General features: G+C 44.4%; 1 protein-coding gene and 1 long non-coding RNA gene across 4 annotated transcripts in view; one reads left to right on the top strand and one right to left on the bottom strand.

The window, feature by feature from the left end:
* Positions 1 to 6,308, bottom strand: part of Arhgef5 (Rho guanine nucleotide exchange factor 5) — a 25,199-nt gene extending 18,891 nt beyond the window's left edge. The window contains 1 exon segment of one of the 2 annotated variants that reach the window (NM_001427415.1): positions 6,209 to 6,308. The gene's annotated coding sequence lies outside the window, so the exon portion shown is untranslated. 2 annotated transcript variants of the gene reach the window in all.
* On the top strand, positions 5,408 to 11,500 carry LOC102548553 (uncharacterized). 2 transcript variants are annotated; one of them, XR_015686524.1, is made up of 3 exons: positions 5,408 to 5,604; positions 7,238 to 10,319; positions 11,029 to 11,500. It is a non-coding gene; the product is annotated as an uncharacterized LOC102548553 (long non-coding RNA). The 2 variants fall into 2 exon arrangements; XR_015686523.1 differs by lacking the exons at positions 5,408 to 5,604; positions 11,029 to 11,500 and adding an exon at positions 6,284 to 6,372 and having other exon boundaries at positions 7,238 to 9,789.

Raw genomic sequence — 11,500 nt, 5'->3', positions numbered from 1 at the left:
GTGGAAAGCTTTCTAGAAAAATATCTGGCATCAATTCTGGCCTCTAGAATATACCTCTCTCTGTCTCTCTCTCTCTGTCTCTGTCTCTCTCTCTCTCTCTCTCTCTCTGTCTCTCTCTCTCTCTCTCTCTCTCTCACACACACACACACACACACACACACACACACACACACACACACACCACACACCACATTTACCTAGGGACCCTTTAAAGTATCAGACAATCAGCAGTGACCAAGACAAAGCTCCTGTTGGATCCTGTACTGTTGTGGGAAAAACTGATTACACGCAATTCAATTACCACTAAAGACCATTGTCAAGGAGTTCCAGGAACTCCCAGTGGTCACTGCCCTCTAACTTCTATTATGCCATTGTCTATTTCTCCCTGTCAACTCTCTGGACTCTCAGGGTGAGTCAGGCTCCAGTAACTACCAGACATGAGGGCTGACACACCCTACATCTAACAGCCCAGAAAAGCAGTGTCAGAAGTAGAACCGTCTTCCTGAGCTGTTGACATGAGATTAAAATAGGTCAAGATATTACAGCCAATATGCAACAGGTGAATCCTTTATAAGGATTCTGGATTTTACTCATCTTCCTATTTTAACAGGGTCTACCAGTGATTTATAACTAATGAACAATTTTCGTTTTAAATTATGAAGACAGCTGTTGTAAAACAGCTAGCTAAGATAACCCCATTTACTCTATTCAACATGGCGGGTAAAGCCAGGCCACCTTCATTATGAGTCTCTCCCCTTCACCAGGCTAACTCCTCTCACTACTTGCAAACATGGTGACCTTTTACCCTGTCTCCCACTTCCAACAGAACACCTCATATCCTATTGTGCAAAAAAGAAAAAAGAAAGAAAAAAAATTTTTAAAAATCAGAAAACAATGGAAAGATGCCACTTCACTTTATACAAGTCAAAAGAAGCTTGCATGCCCACTCTCCCTCTTTCCCGTGTTCCACCTCATTACCTTGTGTCCTCTAGCCCATGACTATCCTTTATACCAGTTGTTCTCAACCTTCCCAATGCTGCAACCCTTTAAAACACATCCTCACCTTATGGTGACCCCCCAACCACAAAATTATTTTCATTGTTACTTCATAACTGTTAATTTTGCTAACTATCTGTATTTCCCAATGGCCTTAGGTGACCCCTGAGATAGGGTCATTCAACACCCCACAAAGAGGTTGAAACCCAGAAGTTGAGAATCAGTGCTCTAACCACTTAATTAGTATCTAAACATTCCCCACAGCACGCATCTTCTGAATACCTAAAGTGAGTTCTGCCTCTGGGATGGCTTCAGAGTCTCTGCCCACCTGCTCCCCCAGCTCCAATAGGTGCTATTCTGTCAGGATCCCCCAGATCACACTTTGGTGCTGGCTGTGACTATCACTACTCTCATCAGAACTTTCCTTGGTAGTTATGCCATTATCCTGTTTTGAGTTACACTCTGGGTTTCTAATTCCTCAAATAGCCTAAACTACATTTCTATTTCAAGTAATTAAAAAAAAAACTCACTTCACTTTCCCCTTCCATTTATACCATTTCAACTATATAATTATGTATTCTGACTTAACTTTAATCTCACCAAAAATTGGCAAGGAGTGTGAGACATGTTCTGTTCAGTTGCCCACATCTAGCTCAACACTAGCCCATAGTAAGCGCTCAATAAATATTTTAAACATAAAGAATAAATCTCTTGTTTCCCACCGGACCAGGATTTTCCATATTATACTCACATATCTTTATACCTGGAGCATAGCCTAGCGCCAAACTCCACACACACAGGGCATCCTCCACACAAAATACCATTTATAGTTTAAATTCCTTGGTATATTCTGACTAGCCGTAAGATAAATCCCAAAAATTCAGCAAAGATCATAAACACTGAACAATCTAGCCTTTGCCTTCCTTTTTCAACACCAGCCTCTACCCTCAGCTCTCCACACCTTCTCTCTCACCTATGACCCTTCATATGTGGTGTTCCACAACTGGAATTTGGTCCCAGAGAATTCTCTGCTTCTCCTGAAAAACACATAGAACTTGTCTAGCATTTCCCACCTGTTATCAGGATCTTCATGAGGGCACACTGTCTACTGTGTTAACTGTGCAGGCCCCACTACCGAAGGTTCTATGGTCACATTTCCCAGCTATCTCAGCATCTCTGTGAGCATATTCTCTACCATATTCACTGTGCAGTCCTCTCTACTTTATGGTTCTTGGGAAAGATGGGCAGTTACCAGAGTATTTTTCAGTTCTGCCTTTTTGATTCTTTACTAGCATTTAAGTCAACTGTAGGAATCATTTAATCTATTTAAACAACCCTTCCCTTATAAGAAAAGAAAATCTTATAAGAGATGGGGAAATTGTTTCCTTCACAGTTCTAATGAAGGTTAACTAACATAATACAAAAAGTTCACTGTCATCTTTAAAAGTCCTAGAAAGTACAGGTAGTGCTGCTCTAAGAGACTGAATATGGATAGGAAAGAAATAGAAGACTGTGAGTTGCAGAGACCTTCCTAGAAACACAAAATTTTGCTCAACTTGCAGACCACAAACTAAAGTCCACAGACATCATTTCCAAAGGACACAAGTAAGTCTGAAACAAAGACTCCCAATGTGTGTTTACTGTAAGTACACAGTCATCCAGCCACAACATAGGAGACGATACCATGGGCCTGTGGGCCCTTCACTGTATCCAAACTGTGCAACTTTCTGCTCCGTTCTAGGTTTAAAGGTGGTTTAAAAGCCACCTGTAAGAATGCCTTTTGTTGTCATGCTGGGTTGCTAAGTGTACGTGGTATACACACACACACACACACACACACACACACACAGACACACACACACACACACAGACACACACACACACACAAAACCAACTTAATCAACCCTTGCAGTCTCTGTGCAATAGAATCTGACATAAGCAAACAAGCAGGTCCCTAGGCACCTCGCAGATGTGGTCTGTGACAAGTTCCTGGTCACCTCACAGATGCAGATATTATCTATATAGGGCAAGTATATGTGATTATCATAAATGTACGTGGATTGACGGACTTTTATGTCCTTTTCTAGTTAACTAGTAGTATGCGATTTATTCTATCCAGTCCTTATATGTAAAATGTATAAATGATGCGTAATGTGACCTTATTCACAGCCACATATTAGTTAAATAATGTATTTGCTCACTGAAACTTGCTCCTACCTGCCTCAGAAAACTATGTGACAAACCCTGTTATCTCTCCTCACCAGCATCAGTACTGTCTGGATCCCTTTCTCCCAACATCATCAAACCTTTAAAAGAAGGACTCCCTGGGTTTGTAGATGAGCTGCCATAGCCACACTTCATTTACTTATGTGCTACACTATGTGCTTTGTGGGTTTTTTCAGTTCTGATCTAGGGACACACTACATGTCTGTTTCTGCAATCTCACAACTATGTTCTTTTCTTTTTAGAAATATAGTAGTCGCTGGGAGGTCATGGCATGCTCCTTTAATCCCAGCAATCAGGAGGCAGAGCCAGGTAGATCACTAATCTTTCTTTCACAAAGAAAGAAAGAAAGAAAGAAAGAAAGAAAGAAAGAAAGAGAGAGAGAGAGAGAAAGAAAGGAAGAAAAAAAGGCAGACAGAAAGAAACAGACAGACAGACAGACAGACAGACAGAGGTGGTAGGGTTACAAGAAGAAGGAGGAGGAGGAAGAAGAAGCAAAAAATTGTTAGTTTAAGGTTAGTTAGTGCACTCCCTTATTCTTATACTGAATTCCATCTTAACAATCCTATGCAAACAGGCATGACCCAGCTAGAATAAGGAGAAAGCTAAAGGAAATCTGTAAAACATGGTCTTACTCATATAAAGGCATTAGAATGGACTTTTTTTTAACTACCCATTCCGTTAAGAGTTGAAACATCCTCATATCCCTCTCATCTGGGGTGACTAATCACTATTTATCTGCACACAGAGAGAGCCAAGGCACAGCATCATGGGGAACTGGCTTCTCCCCAGACCAGAGACATTTCACATTTTCAAGACCCCATAGATAAAGCTGCACGTCACCCCATTAACAGAACAGTACAGAACAGAGTAAGACCTCCACAGTCTCCCAGAGTCTCACCAATCAACACGTTAGCTCTCATCCATTTCTAACCACCAGCTGTAAAAGGTTCTCAAAGACACCCTTCCTTCCTTCCTTCCTTCCTTATCTCTTGGGTTGCTTCTGCATTTACAATGGCATCTATACTTTTGCCTACAGTAGGAAAACAAATCTTCCACTTTCAATCCAAAAGATACCCTCTTCATTTCATTTAGTTCACACAGTCACTTCATTCAGCGTTTGACATTGCTACCCTCCATATCCCCAAGACATCAAAACAAGTGTAGTATGACACTACTGTTATGACTTGTCCAAGCAACCCAGCAAAGAATGAAATAAGCATCTTTCACCGACTGTCTAATGTCTTAAATGTCATGGATTGCCTTAGAGGACAAATATAGAAGAACACTCTATGTGAGGATGCTTATGCCCTCAGGCCCACCAGTGGCTGTGCGACCATCCAGTCAGATAAAGTGTGACTTGTTTGTCCTTGGCACATAAATGACATTGTTTCTGCGTACTTTACAGATACTCTAAGTGGCCAGCTTACTCTACACACACCACAGGTACAGGGTCCTGTTTACAACAGAGGCTGGCTATCACCTGTTTGTGTCTATACCACTCTGTTCAACATCACCCCACGAGATCCCACTTCTGTCCACACCAGAGTAAGTGACTATTCCAGACACCACAAATGACGTCTTCTTGTCTATCCCAAAGACAGACAAGTGCATAACGTGACCACACACAACTTCAGACAAACCACATTATGGGCAGCCATACCCTCTAGGGAAAACGAATATATGAAAACTGTGGCTGCATCTTCAATTTCTTACTTTTCTTGTGACTTCTTCCCCCCACCCCCAACATTTACATCCCTTTTACCACAAACTTAGAATTTATACCTCTGTCCCCAACTCAACTCAGCTTCCCCCTAACCCCTTCCATGTCCTTTTAATGTTCATGGTTCAGTCTTAGACCTGAGGACTGGTTAACAAATGATGACTGTTTTGATAGAGCCAGAAGTTTGTATACCCCAGGTGGAGATAAAGCAGGAAGTGGAGGAAGAGGCCACACTGGGGGCTGTTTCTATGGGACTTGGTGCTTTTGAAGTAAAGCTGGGAGCACAGTGGGAGAGCAAGGGAGGAAGGAAGCTGAAAGGAAAACCACCCTCCCAACCCTCCTGTTTGGTGTGCCCTTCCCCCTCAGTCTGACACAGTGCTGGCCAGAGTTCACTGCTAGGCCGTCAGGAGGACAAGATTGTCCAGAGAACCCAAGATCCAGGAAAGGGGGAGGGGAGTGAGCGGAGAGGACTAAGACTTGAAAACTGAAGCTCCAGGATTAGCTCTCCCGGGCCAGTTCTGCTTAAAGGCATTTATAAAAGATGCCCCGAACTAGGGCGCTGAAAATGGGCTCCTGCACCCGCGATCTGGCTGGCTGTTCTTAATAGCTTTTCCACCTTCCTAAGAACCTAGTGCCGAGGCCAAGAAACTCCCTATATACAGGTAAATGGGGGAGAGGGGACTCAGCGCAAGGATCCCTGTTTCAGACTCCAGAGCCTTAGTTAACAGCGGAGAGAGGTGTGTACACAGATTCACACGCACGTACGCATGTAAATGCCGCGAAGATAACGAAGCAAGGCCTGGGCCTGGTTACAAAAAAGAGAGAGAGAGAGAGAGAGAGAGAGAGAGAGAGAGACTTACAGGTAAGGAACCGTCTAGAAACTGAATCTCAAAAATTCTTTATCATAAAAGTTAGAGCTTTCCTCAGGGCCCCGACTTTCGGCGTGGAAAAAAGTTCGGAGTATTGGCCCGGTAACATCTCGGGGCAGGGTGTCCATTTCCAAGGCTTAGATCTGACTGGAAAGCAAACTTTTCCAAGAGGCCATTCCTTCCGGCTCCCTTCCCGTTCCCGACCAGGTACTCAGCCCCTCACTCGGAGCCCGGCCCACTGGCCCAGCCCCCCATTTCCGGAGCCTGCGCCCCGGGACCTGCCAGGGACTGGTCCCCGGGGAGGCCTAGCTCTCTGTTCTTTCCAGCCCTTGCCTTACCTCCACCCGGCGCCGCGACCACCCAGAGTCCGGCGCTGAGAGGAGAGGAGAGCACCTACCTGGTCCGAGTCACATGCTGCCCAGGGCAGGTCCGAGAGTCCCCTCCAGGTCCGGGCGCCCGCCGCGGTCCCCAGCCAGGCCAGGCCGCCCCGGCGCCCCACCCGCGGCCCGCCCCTGCCGCTGGACGGGAGGGAGGGACCGGCTTCTCCTAAGGAAGTTTCAGGTGAGGAAACAGGGACACACCTTCCCGGGGGAGGGGCAGCTCGAGGCAGAGTTGGAGAGAGCGAGCTCCGCGAGTCTGAGCTGTACCCACAGCACCCACAGGCAGTGGCCGTCCAGGGGCAGAACCCCGGCAGGAGTCACCAGGGAGTTGCATGTGAGAACTGGGCACGGGACTCGCGGGTGTCCCGCGTGCCCCTGGACGCCCCTGCGTGTCTCTTTCTCCGTGGGTCCTCTTCAGGTCCCCAACTGAGTCTCATCGGACCGGGCTGACTCTCTACCCTTCGAGTTTGTCTTTGGCTTGCCGATGTTTCAGGACATCTGAGATTTGTGATTGCCGGCGTGTTTCTTTACCTTTCTCTTCCTTGGTGTTTGCTATAAAATAAAGGGTGTCTCTTGCTCAAGTTCCTCTGTCCCTGTCTCTATGTTTCTCTATCTCTCTCTCCCTGTCCCCCCCCCCCTCCATTGTTCCTCCCTTCCCTCGCTGGGTGCACTTGAAACATTCTTATGTCTTTCTGTAGATAACCTGTTTGTGTCCATGTTCCTGGGTTCATTTTAAGATCTTATGTTCCAGTTTGTATGATCTTTCTCTGTTTTTTGCAGAGAGAGAGAGAGAGAGAGAGAGAGAGAGAGAGAGAGAGAGAGAGAGAGAGAGAGAGAACTTAAGAATGAACACTGAACACACACACACAAACACACACACAGACACACACAGACACACACACACATCCTTTACCTAGAGACAGGAACTTTGGATACTCTATCCATCCATAGGCTCCCTCCCCAAATCCGTTCCTTGCTCCGGGAGGTACCATAGTTTTATGTGTGTTCAGGAGAATTAACAAGCTATTTGGCTGTTTTTCTTTCAGGAATGCTGAATACTGATCCCTGTGCCCACGGCTGCTGCACTGACCCTGGCAGAAGAGGCTAAGCAGTTGTTTGGAAGGCCCTGTAGAATAAAACATGGCTGAGGGGGAATGGCCTCCTCTCTGATAGTCCTGAAGCAATGCAGTGTTCAAAAAAATGCCCTAGTTCCGTCATGCTCTTTTGAAGGATTAAACTTTAAAGAGTTTAGCTAGCTTAGACACACTCTCAATTATGCTGAAGTATACAGGAAATAATAAGAAATGCCAAGAGTAGGATTCGGCCATATAAGGGCAGGCCAGCATGCTTCCCAAACCCAGCAAAGGCATAAGAACAAGGAGTGAAGCGAATCAGAAACTTACAGCTGGTCAAATAGTTCCTTCTAAACTGGGGGAGAGAACTTAAGGAATCAGAAAGTCCAATGTGGACAGGGAGCTAGCTGGGCTTACACATTGCTGCCCCGTGGCTTTCCTCAGTGAAAGCTCACTTTCTCTGTTTTTCTCTTCATCTGGCTCTCACAGCCTGACCTCCTCGTGTGTGCTGATTCTGAGCTGGCAGCATTGTTGCTCTCTAAGTCTCTAACCTCTTTTCTCTGAGCTCCAGCTCCTGTCACTATTAAGCAGGGGAATGTTGGCCCTGTGTTCCCACAGGTAGTAAGGTTGAACTGATTCCTGAGACAGTTTGCTTCTCCTTGACCCTGCTCCTATCTTCGGGTACTCGTGAATAGAAGACTAGTCTAGCTATTCTCACCTTTCAGAGACCAAGACTCACTGTTTATCATTTTCTTTTACATTACTTGGTGCCTGGACTTTGGAGTTAGGGTTGTCACTCTGTAGTGAAATGAAGAGACTTTATTTGGGCTCATATGTCCTCTAAAACTCTTAGCTATGAGAGAGAATGAACGGTGGGAAGAGGATGGGATATAAGTTCAGACAGATGTAGACTTGAATCCTTGAATTTTCCCTGTCACTTATTTAACATGATGATGTAGGGATGTTAAATCTCGGGTGCTTTACTTCAGTGTTCCTATGAGATCTTTCCTGCTGTCACTAATATGGTACTTCACTGGTTGCTGAGGTGACTCAAGAAGGGATAAAGGGAAATCACTTATGCTATGTGGGAAGATTGTTGTATTAGTCAGGGTTCTCTAGAGTTACAGAACTTGTAGAATGTCTCTATATATTAAGGGAATTTATTGTGATGTCCTACAGTCTGTAGTCTAACTAATGTACAGCTGTGGATGGGACGTCCAAGAATCTACTAGTTACTCAGTCACACGAGGCTAGGTATTTGAGTTGCTCTGTTTTAAAAAAATTTTATTTATTTTATGTATATTGTACATTGTAGCTGTCTTCAGATGGTTGTGAGCCACCATGTGGTTGCTGGGAATTGAGCTCAGGACCTGTGGAAGAGTAGCCAGTGCTCTTAACCATTGAGCCATCTCTCCAGCCCTGAGTTGGTCTGCTGTAGAAGTAGATTCCAACAGATGTGCTGGCAGGTAAGTGCAATCAGTCCAAGAAGTGTGAATCTTCCTTCTTCCAGTGTTCTTAGGTAGGCCTCCAGCAGAAGGTGGGGCCCAGATTAAGGTGTGTACCAACATGCCTGGACCTGGGACTTGCTTTGTCCCCAGCTGACCTTGAACTCAGATGTCTCCTTGCCTCAGTCTCCTGGGAGTAAAGGAGTGTACTACTTTATCTGGGCCTAAACTTTTCTTCGTGGCAACTATACCTCAAGGTCTTCATGTCAGGATCCAGATCTGAAACGTGTGTCTTCCAGCCTCGAGATCTGCATCACAAGTGCATCTTCCAATTCTGGGTTGTGATTCATTCCAGATATAGTTAAATTGAGAACCAGGAATGGCCACCACAGTGCTAGATATGGGTAATTTTCCTTTCCTAAGAGGGCCTGGCTGTTATGCATGTGAAATGAATTTATAATAACAAGAAGAAAATAGGTTCAGACTAAAGTTATTTTTAAATAAGAGCTGTATTTGGTGCAGAAGAATAAACACAGGCTTCGGAGCTTGAGGTCACTTCAATCAGAAAGTGCTTCTGAAATCCAGCTAGGAGTGAGCAGAGGAACAAGAAACTTCCCTGTGTAGTTCTGAATATTAAAACTAAATTGTTTTGCAGGAAGAGTGCACTAGTCTTAACTATGCAGGTGCCACTGTCTTGAAGACATTTGCCTGGTGGCATAGTTCCTGTTCCCCCTTGGGCAACTCTGATTCCTGCCAATCCTATGCTGGTTCTTTAAATATTGCTCAGACCTTCTTGCCTCTGCTTTGTACCTGTTTTTGTGTCAGACCTTTAAACATTTTGGACTTGAGTTTGAGTGCATTTCTTAACTTAGGTGACTGTGTTTGTCATCTCTGTGTTTTAAACCCACCCTGACTTGGCCACTATGGTTCTTAGTTGTTCTGTCAACCGTTTGATTAACATATCCGTTTCTACATTTTGGTTTCCACTTACTTGTTTTCTCATCCTCCCCACACTGGCACTTATTCAACATAGTGCTACCCAAGGCATTTGTACTAATAAACACCTTCATTTTCCCATCATCCTCTGCTCCATTTGTGTTCATAGACATCAGGTTTACAGAGACAGGCCGATTTCCGAGGAGATTCCCACCACATCAAAGTAACAGACTAAGTGTGGCCCATGTGCTGCAAGGATTGTAATGGGTGCATAAAGGAAAGCAGCCTTCACTGTTGGGGAGCAGAGGTGACCTAGTGGGATATGTGACCATAGTTGTTATAGAAAGTGATTCTTTTGTTTGTAGAAGGAGATACAGTAAAGGCAAAAGGACATTGGAAATAGGATACATAACCAGAGGAGCCTGAGTATCGTCTCATCAGGGAAGTACACCAGGCAGGTTTAGCTAGAGGAGGAGCTGTGAAATAACAGAGAATGTTTGGGAATGGTGGTCAGGCAACCATATCAAGGAAGGCCTTGTGGCCATGCATTCTACTGAGTTCAGATTCTCTTCTTTGGAGACGGGCCTCTGGAAGACTGTGAACAAGACCACGATGTGACTAGAGTGGAAGTGAAGAAAAAGCCACTCTCCTTGGAATATGGAGAATAGGTTGAAGTACGTAGAAAAATGTGGGTATGGGGAAGACTATTTAAGAGGTGTGGTAGGTAACTTGTTGCACATTATAGTCTGTAGGTAAGACAGAGCATACCCTGAACCAAGGCTGGAGAGGTGGGCATGTGAGGGAGGCAGTGGAGGTAAGAGTCAGGATGACTGTTCCTTGAAGGAAATAATAAATTCAGAACTGAAAAATTGACTGTGGGGAAGACGAAAGAACTTGCTCCCATGTAAACTGATGGGATAGAATGGAAGACCCCCAAAGTAAACCTACATAATTGTAGACAGTTAATGTTTTATAAAAGTTGTCAGAAATAGATTGGAAAAAAGGAACCTCTTCAATATATGATGCTGAACAAATTGGATATCTACCTGTAGAAAAAGAAAAGTTGGTCTCATTCTCTTCCCTGTACAAAAATGATCTCAACCCTTACCAGCAAGTGTCTTTGCCTGACATGTAGTCGGCCAAGAATATTTCCAAGCCTATAGTCCTTTCTTTGATTGTGTGGTTGTTCTTTTGCAGTGCAAACACTGTTTAACTTCTTGCAGTCCCATTTGTAGATTCTCGGAGCGATTCCCCATGCTTTTGGTGTCATTCGCAGAATGTCCACTCTGACTCTCTAGTTTCTGTTTTATCATTGTTTTCTCCAAGAAGATTCAGTTTCAGGTCTTACATTAAGGTCTTACATTAAGTTCTGTGTGATTTTAGGAACAGCTGTCTTCAAGACAAGAGGACAACGATGCTGGCAAGAATGTGGGAAATGTGGAAGCCCCTCATATATTGTCAATATAGCTGCTGCAGATATCAGCATGGACACTTTTGTAAGACTAAAAGTGAAACCACTATATGGCCCAACTGTACTTCCAGGCAACACCAGCAGGACTGAAAGGCAATATACCACAGAGAAATTTACATAACCATGCTTTCTGCTGCGCTAGTCACAATTGCTAAAAAATAGAGCTCTCCTAGATGTCCATCAAGAAATCAATGGACAGGAGCTGGAGAGATGGCTCTGTTTAAGAGCACTGGATGCTCTTCCAGAGAGCCTAGGTTAAAATCTGGAATTGAAGTTCCAGGGCATCTGGACTCCACATGCTCAAGGCATACATGTGTTCCTTGAACATACGTGCAGGCAAAACATATATACATATGAAATAAACAAAGAGTAAATAAAAAAGAA

This window comes from Rattus norvegicus, chromosome 4, assembly GCF_021556685.1.
Source record: "Rattus norvegicus strain SHRSP/BbbUtx chromosome 4, alternate assembly SHRSP_T2T, whole genome shotgun sequence".
NCBI lineage: Eukaryota > Metazoa > Chordata > Mammalia > Rodentia > Muridae > Rattus > Rattus norvegicus.
This window is presented reverse-complemented; position numbering and strand designations above follow the sequence as displayed.